The sequence below is a fragment of the Lonchura striata genome, chromosome 12 (assembly GCF_050655825.1).
Source record: "Lonchura striata isolate lonStrDom1 chromosome 12, ASM5065582v1, whole genome shotgun sequence".
NCBI classification, from domain to species: domain Eukaryota; kingdom Metazoa; phylum Chordata; class Aves; order Passeriformes; family Estrildidae; genus Lonchura; species Lonchura striata.
Window position 1 is genome coordinate 18,421,152 of NC_140714.1, and position 13,505 is coordinate 18,434,656.

The 13,505-nt window shown below is 45.4% G+C and overlaps 1 protein-coding gene across 18 annotated transcripts in view; it reads left to right on the forward strand.

Annotated features, from left to right (window-relative positions):
• The window catches only part of ATP2B2 (ATPase plasma membrane Ca2+ transporting 2), a 397,487-nt gene that overhangs the window by 165,175 nt on the left and 218,807 nt on the right, over nt 1–13,505 (forward strand). The window contains exon 1 of one of the 18 annotated variants that reach the window (XM_077786060.2): nt 3,899–4,052. The exons of 11 other annotated variants lie outside the window; for them this stretch is intronic. The gene's annotated coding sequence lies outside the window, so the exon portion shown is untranslated. 6 more of the 18 variants (XM_077786055.2, XM_077786056.2, XM_077786063.2 and 3 more) reach the window with 6 other exon arrangements.

Here is a 13,505-nt window from a genome sequence, read left to right on the forward strand (position 1 = left end):
TGGGCATGGCTTTTAGATGGTGAAAGAAGAAAAACTGGGATATTCATAGATATCAGATGGCAGAGATTGAAGGGGAGGGGGGAACTGCAGTTCTGGCTGGCTGGTAGTTTTCCTTTCAGATATTGAGAAAGTTGGGATGCTGGTCAAGGAAGTGAGCTGATTGGAGCTGCAATAATTTATCAGTCCGAGTAAGTGGCGATTTGTACAGGAAAATAAATGCGGCAGATAAAATAAAGAGTTCAAGGCAACCGTGAGCTTCTGAGGTTTGAATCACACAGCGAATGGTTGGGCTTGGGTGGGAGCTCTGGGGCTCTCCCAGCCCAAGCCCTGTGCCTGGATTAGCTGCAGAACTTCCCCCAGCACAGCCAGGTGTGCCCAACACCTTCTCCCAAGGGCAGGGAAGGGTTAACCAAGCAACCAGCTCCGAAGAGCTGTAATTTAAACTCGGGAATACACTGACTTTATAGTTAGGGAAATTGAAGCACAGTGGGATCAAGTGACCTACTAACATCTCCCAGTCAGGAAACAGCAGGGCAAGTCCTTGAATGTGACTGTTCTGAGGTCCCTCTCCTCCACTCCTTTTATTAGGTCGTGTTGCTTCCCAGGATAACAACATGTTTGCACAGTTTGGGAGCACAAGCTGTTTCCTTGCAGAAATATTACTGCTCTGTGTTCCCAAACTGGAGAGACACCGAATCTGAAAACAGATTTAATTCTTGTTTTGAAAAATGTAGCAAATGAGGTTTAAAAATATGAGAGGCTGCCAGTCTGCTGTTCTAGTTTAAGTATCTGGGCTGTGATTAGGAAAATATTAGAAATCTGCTGCTGTTTTCCAGTGCTGTTCCTCTGATTGGACAACCTCGCTGCAAAGGAGGTCTTGGTCCCCAGGATCCTGAAAGAGGAATTAAAATTATGTTCCTGTGTTTCCTGTCATTAATTATCTCATAAAGACCTTGAAATGTGCTTGTGATGTCTATCACCAGCACATACGGAATTAAAGTTTTCTCCAAAGAGATTAGGTAGGGTCTTTTGCCTCCGAATACAAATTGTCAGTTGAAGTTTTACTGGGGAAACAATCTTTTCAAGTTGCAGTTCAAGCTCAACAGCGAAAGTCTCATTCCTTCTATATCTTGTAAGCACTGTCGTGTTTTTTAAACTTACTCCCAAAGAGCATCCTTCTATTTTCCATTCCATTTTTCTGCTCCATTTCCACTCCTTGCCCCCAAGTTAAGGTGTTAAATTGTTTTTCTGTCAAAGCTAAATAACATGCTGCTGGATGCTTTAATAGGCATGAAGATGTGCTGACAAACCCTCATTTCAGATGGTATCTTGCTTTGCCAGGGCTTTGCTATTAAATTTGATGATGAAATACCTCAAAAAAGCACCAGCCAACGGTGCAGCCATTTTGAGCTGCACGTGCTGGAAGATGGGTTGGAAAATGTTAATATTTTCACAGTTGTGTCCAAAAAGTATTAACAATAAACCCCCCAATCCTTTAAATTCTGAGCCCAGAGTGTTCCTAGAGGTGCTGTTTATTGGCTGGCCCATTTCTGAGGGTGGAATTGCTGGTTTTAGCTCTGGTTGGAGGGCACTTGCTGTGGGTAGCAGCTATTCCCTGGGACTGTGGTCTTGTAATTTTGCGGGCAGTGAGCAGGTGTCAGCCTGGAACCAGAGAATTCCTGGTCCTGTCTCAGCAGTACGGGGGCTCAGGTTTGGGCCATTTTCTTAAGAGTTTTCACTTGGGAGCTTTAAATGAGGGCAAACATGAGGTTGCCTCTTTATTCCAAGCCAGGGCAGGCTCCAGCGTGTGCACGAATCCAAGGCTTGGGAGCTCAGCTCCCACTCCAGGATTTGCATTTTTAGGATGGAGATCAGCATTAATGCTTGGCCTTGGCTGCAGGATGGCAGCGTTGTGGTGGAGGTAGAAGCAACACAACCCTGTGAGTAGGCTCCAAACACACCTCCCAAAATCTTCCTGGCTTGTCCATCTCCCCACATGGTCTGGGGCTTTGGAGGCCTGCAGCGAGAGAGCACCAGGAATATCCATGTGCAAACTTGGTTGGATTGGGTATATAATGAAATGTTCAAACTAAATTTTTCCTTCCTTTTTGAACATTCTTTTAATTTTTTCTCCTTCTCTTATTCCCTTGCCTATCCTCTTACTTAAAAAATAAGAATTCGAGTTTTTTCTGATATAGATCCTATGATTCTGTCTCTGCCCTGAAGTTTCTGTAGTATGACACAAAGTCTTTGAGAGCAGCACTCCTCAAACTGGCAACAGCCAAATGTGTGGAACAAGTTTTCTATGTTGTACTGAATTTCTTTAAGCTAGTCCTCTATTCCTTCAGGAAAGAGAGATAAATAAAAAAGACTTCTTTAATATATTTTGGTACTGTGTCAATCAACCTTCTCTATTGCTTTTCAAATTATCTTCAAAATTTATATCAAAAAAATGAATGTCAGTAACCAGATAATTGCAGATGTCTCAGTATCTTCCTGCTTTTCTGACAGAGCAGTAGAGGTCACCAACATTTATGGGTCTGGGACCTCAGCACAAGACATTTAACTGGAGCACTGCTTTGTTCAGTGCTGGGATTCAGTTTGAGCTGCACCACAAACTCCTCAGAGCTGCAGTTTGTACTGAAAACTTGTTCTGAAAAGGGGACACGTCTCTCTGCTTAATATAACCCAAAGTCACTGCATCTGGTGTCCTGGCATGCATGTAATTGCCTGTAGCTTCCTAATGATAAAGGCAGTCTCACATGAGAAAATTCTGCATTGATCCTAGTCCTGATTTAAATTTTACTTCGTTAAGAAAAAATTGATCAGCATAGATAAAACTCCTGATCAATGATCCCAGCACATTTTTTTTTTTTTTTAAATAGCTTCCATTTTGGTGCAGTGCAGACTTTTGGTTTAACTGGCTGAATTGATATTCTGAGCAGCGAGTAAGGCAGGATGACAGAGCATCAGCACAGCTACTCCTGTTATTGCTCAGGGTGGTGCTCCTGCCCACCCTGGCCAAGGCACAGGCAAGCCATGAGCCACTGCTCTCCTAGGATGCTACAGAATACATCCCAACTTTTATCTATGCTGTTTTACACATTCTTCCCAAAAAAAAAAAAAAAAAAATAAAAAAATAAAAAAAAAGGATGTTCTCGTGTTCAGTCACTCACAGGATTGAACGGTTTGAAGTAGGGATATTGAATATTGAAGTTGTAGTTTGGACATTGTACATGCACTGATCGCGATTTCCTTTGAAAAAATTTAAACTATTACATAGAAAATTTTCTGCTTTTCAAAGGACTGATGTCTCTCTCTTATTTTTGGTGTTTGGGTTTGTTTTGCACTGCCATAACACAGTATTCTATTGGAAAAGCCTTTTACATTTCTGAGTCCTCTATGTGCTAATAATTCAAAATAGCAGACACATCATAACAACTCAGAAGGGTGGTAAGAAGCTGTAGATAAAATGCAGTGATTCCCCAAAGTGCAGGGCTGTAAGGAGGAAGAAGAGAAGGGCAGAGAGCTGCTCTGGCATGTGTGTGTGGTTTTACAGCACATGCTGATGTGACCAGATCAGATTAAACGGGGATATTTCACTGTTCCTCCTCTACGGGTTTGGATTTCTGGCAGGCATGGCAAGGACACAAACACAACACAAACCCCATAGCGCTGCAAGGCTTTTTTTTTTTTTTTTTTTTTTTTTTTTTCCCTATTTTCCTTAGAATCCCCATTGTTCTTACATAAACAGAAAGAGCAGGGGAGGGCGAGCGAGCCGGATCTTTGCAGAGGGTGATTATGAAGTAATTTGCAGCACGGACACGCCGCCGTGGCGGGCTGTCAGCAGCGGGCACAGCCCGAGCATCGCCGGGCACTGCGGGCTCCAGCCCCGCCGCATCCTGCGCCTGCTCGGGGGTGCCGGGGATGCGCCGCTCCCCGCGCTCCCCGCGCCCCCTTTCCTCCACCACCTTCCATCCCCCCCTTTCCTCCTCCAGCGACAGTGATAGGACTTGACAGCCCTTGTCCTTGAAGGTTTCTCCCGTTTCTGAGTAAGTGGCATATTCCTGGTCGCTTGCCATCTTCCGTTTTTGTCATTATCCCAGGGGAAGCGTTAAAAAAAAAATCGCAAACAACAAACATGGTGGTTCAGTCCATATATTTTTTTTTAATGATTATTTTTTTATTTGTTTTGGTTCCTTCCCCCCCCCGTGCCGCGGCGGGGTGTCCCCGCGGTGCGGCGCGGTGCGGCGCGGCGGCGGTGCGGGGATGCTGCGGGCGCAGCGCGCTGCCTCCCCGGCGGGCGCTGCCGCGGTGGTACGGTCTGCAGAGCGGCTCCGCGGCCGCTGCGCGCCTGCCCGCGCCCATGCCGAGCCCTGAGCCCTCCGCCCGCTAGCCGGGAGCAGGTTGCGCTGGGGAGGATGTCTTAGCCAAGTAAGTAGCGACATCCACAGCATGAGAGCAAATAATGATGGTGGTGGCGGTGATGATGGTGATGATAATAAAAAAAAAAAAAAAAAAAAAAAAAAAAAAATTATTTCCCCTTTCCGTTCCTGAGCTCCTTTATTTGGCATTTTGGCTGCCGGGGAAGGCGCGAGCTGATGGGAAGATGATGTGGGGACCGGGGCTGAGTGATGCATTAGGTTTTGGTTCGTGCCCTGGGAATCTCTGCAAAGGTAATGCTGCGACTCGGGTAGATTATTCTGTAAGGTCAAAGAGAAACTGCATAGCTAAAAGGCTCTCTTGCATCAGAAAGCGTTTTCCGGGCTTCGGTAGGTTGAGAATTCAGCATGATCTCGTTTTTGAAACGTATGGGCTTGATTTTGATTAAATCAGTTCTTTAGTGATGAGGAAAACACGTGGATGGGATTTTGCTTTTATCATTGATGGTAAGAATCGGATGTGCTTTTTTTTTTTTTTTCTTTCAGAAGCTCACATTTCACTAAAATGTGAGCAGTACACTTTGACTGTTCTATTTTTCTACTTTAATGACCTCTTATGATAGGCAAAGCTATTTCATGCTAGAAAAATCTGTAATCTTCAACTGGGTCCCTTTATAGAGCTGTTTATAGTCTTTCAGTGCGTTTGTTTGAAAGTAAAGGGCATGAAGGTTAAAACCCCCAAGCATTGCCTTTGTATTGAGATGGACTAGAAAATAACGTGGAAGAAACAGGGAATTTTCTGTAATTCCTTCTTACCGTGCATGGTGTTTCCTGTGGGAAGATGGGGAAAGGATTTCCTGAGATGTTATGGTATAATAATTAAGACTTCTGACAGATAGACTTTCATTTTCATTCATTCATTTATTTATTTACTTAACCAAAAGAAGAATCGGCTCCAAATCCACGGAACGCTGCGTGGAGAAAAAGCTTTTGGCTGTCCGTGAGGCATCCAACGCTTTAAGAGAAAAGCTGAGATTACGGGAGTCATTTCCGATTATGTAAAGGGAGATTCTGTGCGTTTGATCCGTGCCTGCGGCGCTGGCAGCTCCTGTGCCCCGCGCTCCGCCAGCGCCGGGCTCTGCCCCATCCTCCCCATCGCCACTTCAGGCTGCTCCTAAGCGAGTCTGGGCGCTTCCCTGAGCCTCGCACGGCGCTCCCAGGGCTGCCAGGCCATGGCTGGGGGCACCCCTGGCGCTCCCAGGCAGCCACGAGCGGATGCTTAGCCCGCTGCTCCCGCTCCTTCTGCAAGGTGAGTGCTCAAGGGGCTCCAAGGGAACGGCTCTGCCTGCGGGATAAACCGCTTCCTTTTCCATCCCTGCTCCACAGGGTTGCTGCTCTTTGAGCCCCTGGTTGCTTTCTGTTGTGGGGTTGGGGAAGGATTGCGGGGATATTACACAAGTTGGGGTGTCTGGAGGAGAGCCGGCACATTTAATGTGGGGAAATCGCGCTTTTATTGCTGGGATCTGAGGTTGATGTCAGGTATTTGTGGTATGAAACTGATACCGGGGGCTTTTGCCAGTATTTGCTTAGAGAAGGGATTACAGATCGAATTCATAGTCCACATGTTTTTTTTTTTTTTTACTGCTGAGATGCATTCCTGATTAGCATTTAATTTGTGAGAGGTCATCCATATGCATGACTGGCTCTTGTACCTTGCTCTGGAATAACTGTTTGACTCAGGTATCCAGCAGGTCTTTGATCACAGACAGCTTTTACTTTGTTCATGCTCCTCTCATTTTAATCCAAATTGCTACCTGTGAAGAGGTGGTTCACATTTTCCCTGTAGTGCTGGTAAAATGAGTAAGTTTGTGAATAAGGCAATAAAATAAGGCTTGTGGATAAGTTGTGTAGAGCAATGCAGCATTAAGGTTTTTCCTTTTTATTTATTTATTTTTTCTCTGTCTGCCCCCTTTTCATCCTTTTTGTGTATCTATCTTCATTTCTATAGAGAATTGATTTTGGTCTGCATCAATGCTAAATATACATTCATTTTCATGGAAAAGGTCAATTTTCTTCTCTGCTGCAAATCAAAACGGCATGATATTCCTCATGCTTTCTGCATATATAAAAAGGTTGCATGCATGTATATTGGAACAGCTTGGAAGAGTTTCATGCTTCCCAGCAGGATTCCAGGTTGCAGAAGACATGGTAATGATGAACTAGGTATCATACTGTTCTTCTAAGAGCTGCTGTGAAGTCACTTTTGTGAGTGCTTTTTTCCTTTTAAATTTCATACCATGTAGCTAGGAAACAGCTTGGAAAGATTTTCTTTCCCCCTTTCATCTTCCCCCAGATGTATAGCTTATCTTTCCCGGTGCTGTTGGGTTAGGGGATGCAACATTTTTTGAATCCTACTAAATATATATTTATATATCTTCCTGTCTGAATACAGCAACTGCGAGCGTATATCCTGCTAAGATATGAACATGTTAAAAGTGTTATTGCTTTTTTTAATTTTTTTTTTTTTTTCATTTTCATCCTGGAGTTCACATTGTCAAATGCCAGTTGTGCACGTAGTAATTCCTTGTTACATTTTGGAATTAATGTAGAAGTCTTGACCTTGTAACTCCCTCTCCCACTCACTGAGAGCCCATTGCACTGCAGTAGGACTCCGGCAGTGGGGGTTCTCTAAATGGACCCCATCTCCTTTAAGAAATGGAAATACTTTTACAGCTTGCACATAAAAATCATGTTCTGAAGGGAAGAAAGTGGTTCATTTGATTAACCTGACTGAGAAACCTTGTGGAGAATAAGCTGCCTTTTGCCAGGCTTTTTCATTCTGTTTTCAAGGAGACACAATGATGGATGTGGAATTTAGCAAGTACTGCTCTGATTAATTACGTTCAGATTATACATTATCTGATCAAATGTCAACCTCCCCCCCCACGGTTAAAACCACACATTTCTGATTAATTTTAACGTGCCAGTTGAAAAAAGGGGTTAAAAAAAAAAAAAAGAAAACCAACCCAACAGCTAAGGATTCGAGAGGTGTTTTTGTTTAATTGAGGTATTAAAACATGATGCTAAATCTTCAGCCAGCCCCTCTGTGGGATCCTTCTGGTGCTGAGGCAGGCAGGGAGCGATGACTCCGCTCTGAATGGAGCCTCCCTGGCGCTGCCGGCGGAGCAGCAGAGCTCCCTCCGTGTGTGCCGGGATAGCTCCGAGCCTCTGCAGCCCCTGCAGTCCGGGCTGGCACCCGGGCAGCACCACCCCGCCGCCCTGCACCCTGCCCTGCAGGGATGCTCCACGGGATCCAGCCTTCCCCAGCTCCCGAGCCGGGCTCCGAGCTTATGGATCCTTAGTGGAGCAGTTGCATAAGAGAACAGTCTTTCTCTCTAGGTAGGTTATGCTCCGCGTGCTGGATGGGTTTTTTTGTGTGCCAACAGAGATAAATAAAGGGCGTTGTGGGGGTTATATAAATGTATAGGCTTTAATTTCATCTGTAAAACAACAGAGAGGGTCAGTAGTATTTTATTGTAATCTTTATTTGAAAGTTTGGTGCCCTTTTGTAGGAAATGTAAGCATACGGTACCATTTTAAGAGCTCTAGGGTTTTTGGTTGAAGTTTTACTCATGTTTAGGTTAAAAAGCATGGTTTTACTGTTGTATTTTTGATAAATAACCTTGGCTTTTGCATTAAACTTGGTGATTTGCAGTTGAAGAAGAACCAATGTATAAGAGAAGGGCTAGAAACGGGGCGTATTTTAATAAATTTAAGAGGCTGTCAGCTCTGTAAAAGGCAGGACGTGTTGTTCCCTCTGAACACTGCAGATGAGTGAAACATGGAGCCTCGGAAGGGATGTGGAATTCCTGTTTAGGTACCAGAGTTGGCAGAGTTGGGAAATGGTAACCAAGTCATGAACAAGTTCATCCTGCTGGTAACATGTTTTCCCTTGTTTTTAAAACATTCATGGCATAGTTAAAGCATCTGAGGGCTGTGCACCAGGCTCTCAGAGAATCCTAGAAACAGTTAATGGGAAATGCTAGAATAGGACCAGCAGTAAATCTGAGATTTCTATGGAAGAGTTTGTGCATTTTTTGCCTTTTGTCTCCTTTTCCCATGCGGTGAAGGTGAAATGGCTGGAGAAAGCAGCTGATTTTAGAGGCACAGAAGAGTTGAGGTTGGCAGGTACCTCTGGAGATGGTGCAGCCCAACCCCTCCTGCCCCAGGTGGAGTCACCTATAGCAGGGCAATGTCCAGTCAGGTTTTCAGCATTCCCAAGGACGGAGACTTCCCAACATCTCCACCTGTGACACCTGCCAGTGTTTGGCCACCCTCACAGCTTTTGACCTTTTAATTGATTCTTCTACCTTTGTTCTCCTTGCCTTTTTGCCTCTTACCAGACACCGCTGAGAAGAGTGTGGCTCCGTCTCCCTCACTTTCTCCCATCAGCTGTTTATTGATGAAGTCCCCCTGAGCCTTCTTCTCTCTGGGATGAGCAGTCCCAGTTTTCTGAACCTCCTACCTTGCATGTCAGCTGCTCCAGTCCCTTCCTCCCCTCTGCAGGCCTTTGGAGGACTCTCTCCAGGAAGTCCAGGTCTCCTCTGGGCAGCCCAGCCTGGGTGGGAGCACTGGGATGTCCCAAAGTGCTGGTGGGAAGGAGGCAGCCCTGTGCTGTGAGGACACTCTGCTGGCTCCTGCTCAGCTTCGGCTCCAACAGGAACCACAAGGCCTTTTCTGCAGAGCTGCTTCCCAGCCAGCTGGCCCCCAGCCTGGCCTGCCCCAGGGGCACAAGTTTGCCTTTCCCTTTGTTGGCCATCCTGGGATTCCTCTTGGCCCGTGGCTCCCTCTGGGAGGCAGCTCATCCATCTGGTGGCACAACCACACCTCCCCATTTGCCCACTCTGTGCCCCTGCACAGGGTGCTCTATTCCTTCATCCAGGCCATTAATAAAACACTTGGCTATTGCATCAAAAGAAATCCCTTGGAAGGAGAGGATTAGAGCTGGAACTGCAATTTCAAGATTTAGCCCAGAACTGAAGTGCTGTGTTAAAAAATGCCAAGAATTGGTCAATATTCTGAATACGTTTATAGTTGAGAGTGTGGAATTTGCAATACTGAATGCCCAGTGCATTGCATCAGCATCCCAGGGTTTGAGGATGAAACAGGAAAATCAGTGATTCAGATTTACTGAGAGCTTATTTTATATATTAAGGAATGAAGACTCACAGCTGATGAAGTAATTTCAATTGATAATTTCATTCACTGCCTTTCAATTAAAGTGAGTTAAAAATAAAACCATATGAAATGAATTAAAAATAAAATGAGATTTAGTCCAATCTGATTTGGATCTTGCTGAAAAATCTGTCGCACAGAATGTGGAAACAGGATAGGGAAGATGCTTATCTGTGGGATGTTGGGCAAAGAGCTATTTCTGTAGTCCTCGCCTGTCCAGTTCACTGACCTTCCCAGCTCCTGACCTCTGGAAATTAGCTGGGCATTTGGAGAAAATGACACTCCTCATACACACACTCCATCTGAGGAGATTTTTACTTAGACAAGAGCTGTCTTAGTCTGATAAGTTATCTTCTGTGCTTCGGTTTGGATTGTGTTCCACAGTATAAATCCATGCAGACTTTGGACCGCAGTTCAGGATGAGATGCAGCATTTTAAACGGGATTTGGGATTTGGGATTCCTCCTTCTGCATCCCCCAGATAAAGTCTCAAATGACAATTCCCACAAGCTGTCACAGGTGAGGCAGAGAAGAACAGCCCACACTGGGATGGGATGATGGAGTTTATTCCAGACCCAAGAAGTTTTGGGTGTTTACCCTGCTTGATCTCACACACAGGCTGTCCCAGGTATCCCCTGGCTTTTGTCTCCATGCATCTCAGAATTCCAGGATCTCCCTCACTTGTCTTTCCAAACTCCTCTTGGTCTTCTCTCCAATCTCTACTTTTTTTATCCTGGATACCCTTGTTTTCTCAGAGACCACTTCTTTGTTCAGCCTCGTCTTCCTTCTGGAGCTCAAGGGGCCTCAGTTTTCCAAATCTCAGACCCCCTGCCACGATCAGTCCCTTTGGTGGTGCTGTCTCATCTCTCTGCACTAATTCCTTGCTCCACTCTTTCTAGTCCAGGTAAAACCTGCAGCCAACACAGTGAGGCTGGAACCAGCAAGGAGCAGGCTCGTGCTGATGTCCCAGGGTGGGACAGTCTGGGACACCTTTACAGCCTCACACACATTCTGGGATCTGCTGTGCTCTGCTCTGAGGCCATCTGTCACCTGTGACTGGAACGGGGGGCTCCATTCCCATTCCCCTGGCTGCCTCAGCCTTCCAAGCGCAGGTCCTGCCATCCACAGCCTTTGCTCAGCAACCTGTCTGTGCCTCAGTGGGCCTTGGGGGAAGAGGGACACTTCCCAGAGTGGTGGTGGCTCTTTGGCACGTGCACTGTTTGTCTTGGGGCTGGACAAATTTGTTGCAATGGTTGTGCTCAGCATCTCACTAACCTTGGCACCCCCCTGGTGCTGATGAAGCACAATAAAATGCTCTGCCACCGACCTGACTTGTCTTTCACAGTGGTACACCTTGTGTCACACAGGTAATTAGAAGGGAACAGCGTTCCCAATAAACCCTTCCAGTCTCCTTGGGAAATGTGCAATCCCAAATGTCAGGAGGCAGCATTGATCTGTGTCCTCTGTAAGTCAGTTGGAGAAGAAGCTGCTGTCCTGGCTGAGGACAGCTGCTCAATTTGCACTGCAGGCTTCCAATGTCCCTTTCCTCTGCTTGCATTGTAATGAACATTTCACACGTTGTTCTAAAAATACCTCCAAATGATGCTTGGTATTAAGGGACCAGCGAAATGCAATAACAATGAAATGATGATTTTGTGGTGTTTTTCACATTGAGATTGTCATCCTCCTTCCCCCAGTGCTTGAAGCAATACCTATTTATGAGCAGTTGAGCTAACCTGGGAAATTCCAAGAAGAATTGCAGACGGCTCCTGAGATGCAATGCAAATTGTTGCAGTACCCATGGAGGACATTTGCATTATGGTAGGACTGGTTGTCTCAGTAATGCTGTCGTGGTGATTGTTATGCAGAGAACTGCAGGATAAAATGGTAGTGCTAAATCAGCAGTGCTGAATAAGACGGCTGAAAATGCCAGGAAAACAAACTGTTGGAGCAGGAGGATTACAGGAGGAACGAGAAGTAAGGCACCTCTCAGCTTTCTTGGGGACCAGCTTTTGGTTCTGCAGGTAATTTCCTTGGCTCTCACTGAGTGTTTGGTGCCTCTCTGTTCCCAACACTGCATCACTGTGCCCCGGGCAGGACAGAGCTCCTGCCATGGAGGGGAAGGCTGAGGGGTGCCCTGAGTGTCTTGGGCTGACCCCAAAGGACTGCCCTGATGTTCCCACTGCAGCATCAAGAGCTCCCCTTCAGGGCATGGAGGTTTTGAGGTGATGTTTTATAATGAATGTTTGTGGGGAGCTGTTAATCCCAGGGCACTGTGTTGGTGAGTTTGCACAACTGTTGGCAGAATCTCTGGTTTAATTGATTTTTAATCTTGTTTTGATTCATCTAAAATAGGAGTGGGTATCTCTGTCTGTCCTGTGTGATGCCTAAATATTACAGATAGGTACAGAGAGGTTGGAGGTACAGGAGGGGTTGGAGTTATTGGCATGCTTGGGCTGAAGTGGGAAGACAAAAAAGGGGAATCTGTTTTTTCCCAGGAATATGTGACACGACAAGAGGTGACATGGACAGGGACCACTGGAGCCTGTCTAAAATGAACTGGTTTGGATGTGCAGGTGGGACCTGGCTTGTCCCCAAGCTGGGGGAAGCCCGGGTGGGCCAGCTGCTGCCTGTGGATGGCAACAGACTTGACCTTGGAGAAGGGAGAATGTGTTTAGAGAGACAAAGTGTTCTCAGATGCTTGAATTGCTGCCTATTGCTTTGGTTATCTTCTTATAAATCTTAATATGGCTGTTCAGCTGAAGCAAGTGCAGTTAGGATGCTATTCCCTACCTTGGGATGGATCCTCCCCTCCAGCCATGTTTTCAAAATAAAGAAAAAAAGAAGCAGCAGTCTGAGGAAGGCACATATAAAATCTGCAATGCAGAAATAGGATTATATATTTATCTGAGTTCTCATGTAGACAGATGATTAATACAGTACCAGCTACAGGGTTTACAGCTTGGTATATCATTAAGGTTCCCTGTAACTCTAATGTGAAAAGATAATAAATGAAGCGTCCTCGTCCCTGCCCTTGTCCTCCTTTTTCTAGTTTAGAAATACACTTGGAAGTTTTAATCTGAAAACATGATTCTGGTACCAGAACTGAGGATAGAAAGGAATGAAAGGAAAATGGAAGACATCTAAAATGTTTTTTTTTTCTTGAAGCTTTTTGAGCCTTAAAATTGAGTGCATGAGGTCTTAACATACAAGCCTCATTTACATATCTGCTTTAGGATTAGGATGGGATCTTGAAAAATATTGCTAGGAAAGTATTTTTGGGGATTTTTTTCCACTTGGTAGAGAAAACTAACATACAATTTCTTAATTGGGTCCAGCTTCCTTCTAAGGAAATCTTGTTCCCCTCCTTTACCTTATCTGGAGCAATGAAAGCTGCAGATACAGGACATGTTAAAGTTTTTAGTATTGATCATGTAAACAGCAGTGCTTTCTGAGCTTTAACTGCCAAACCCTGAAAGAAGAATAATTGCAATATTTAAAGTAAAGCTGAATTAGAATGCTATGAAAGACCAAATATTAAAGTAAGTAGAAACATCAAAACATATTCCTTTTAAAGAAGGCACTTTATAGTGGAAGTCAGTCCTGGTGAGCTCAGTGCTGTTGTGGGCATTGGGAATCAAAGAGGATTAGGGTCTGGGATCCTCTGGAAAGCCTCTGTGCTGGACTTATCCCGTCAGAGAACTAACCCTGCTGCCTTCAGGCAGAGCATGACCCAGGCTGGTGGCAGTGGCAGCAAATCAGAGTGGGATGGCAGTGCTGGAAGGGCTCACACTGACCCTGCAAAGTGCAAAGGCTCATGAAAGAGGGCACATTTCACAGGGAAGCTTGGGAAGAGTTCTGCCCATTGCTGAATTAGAGAAAGGATAAG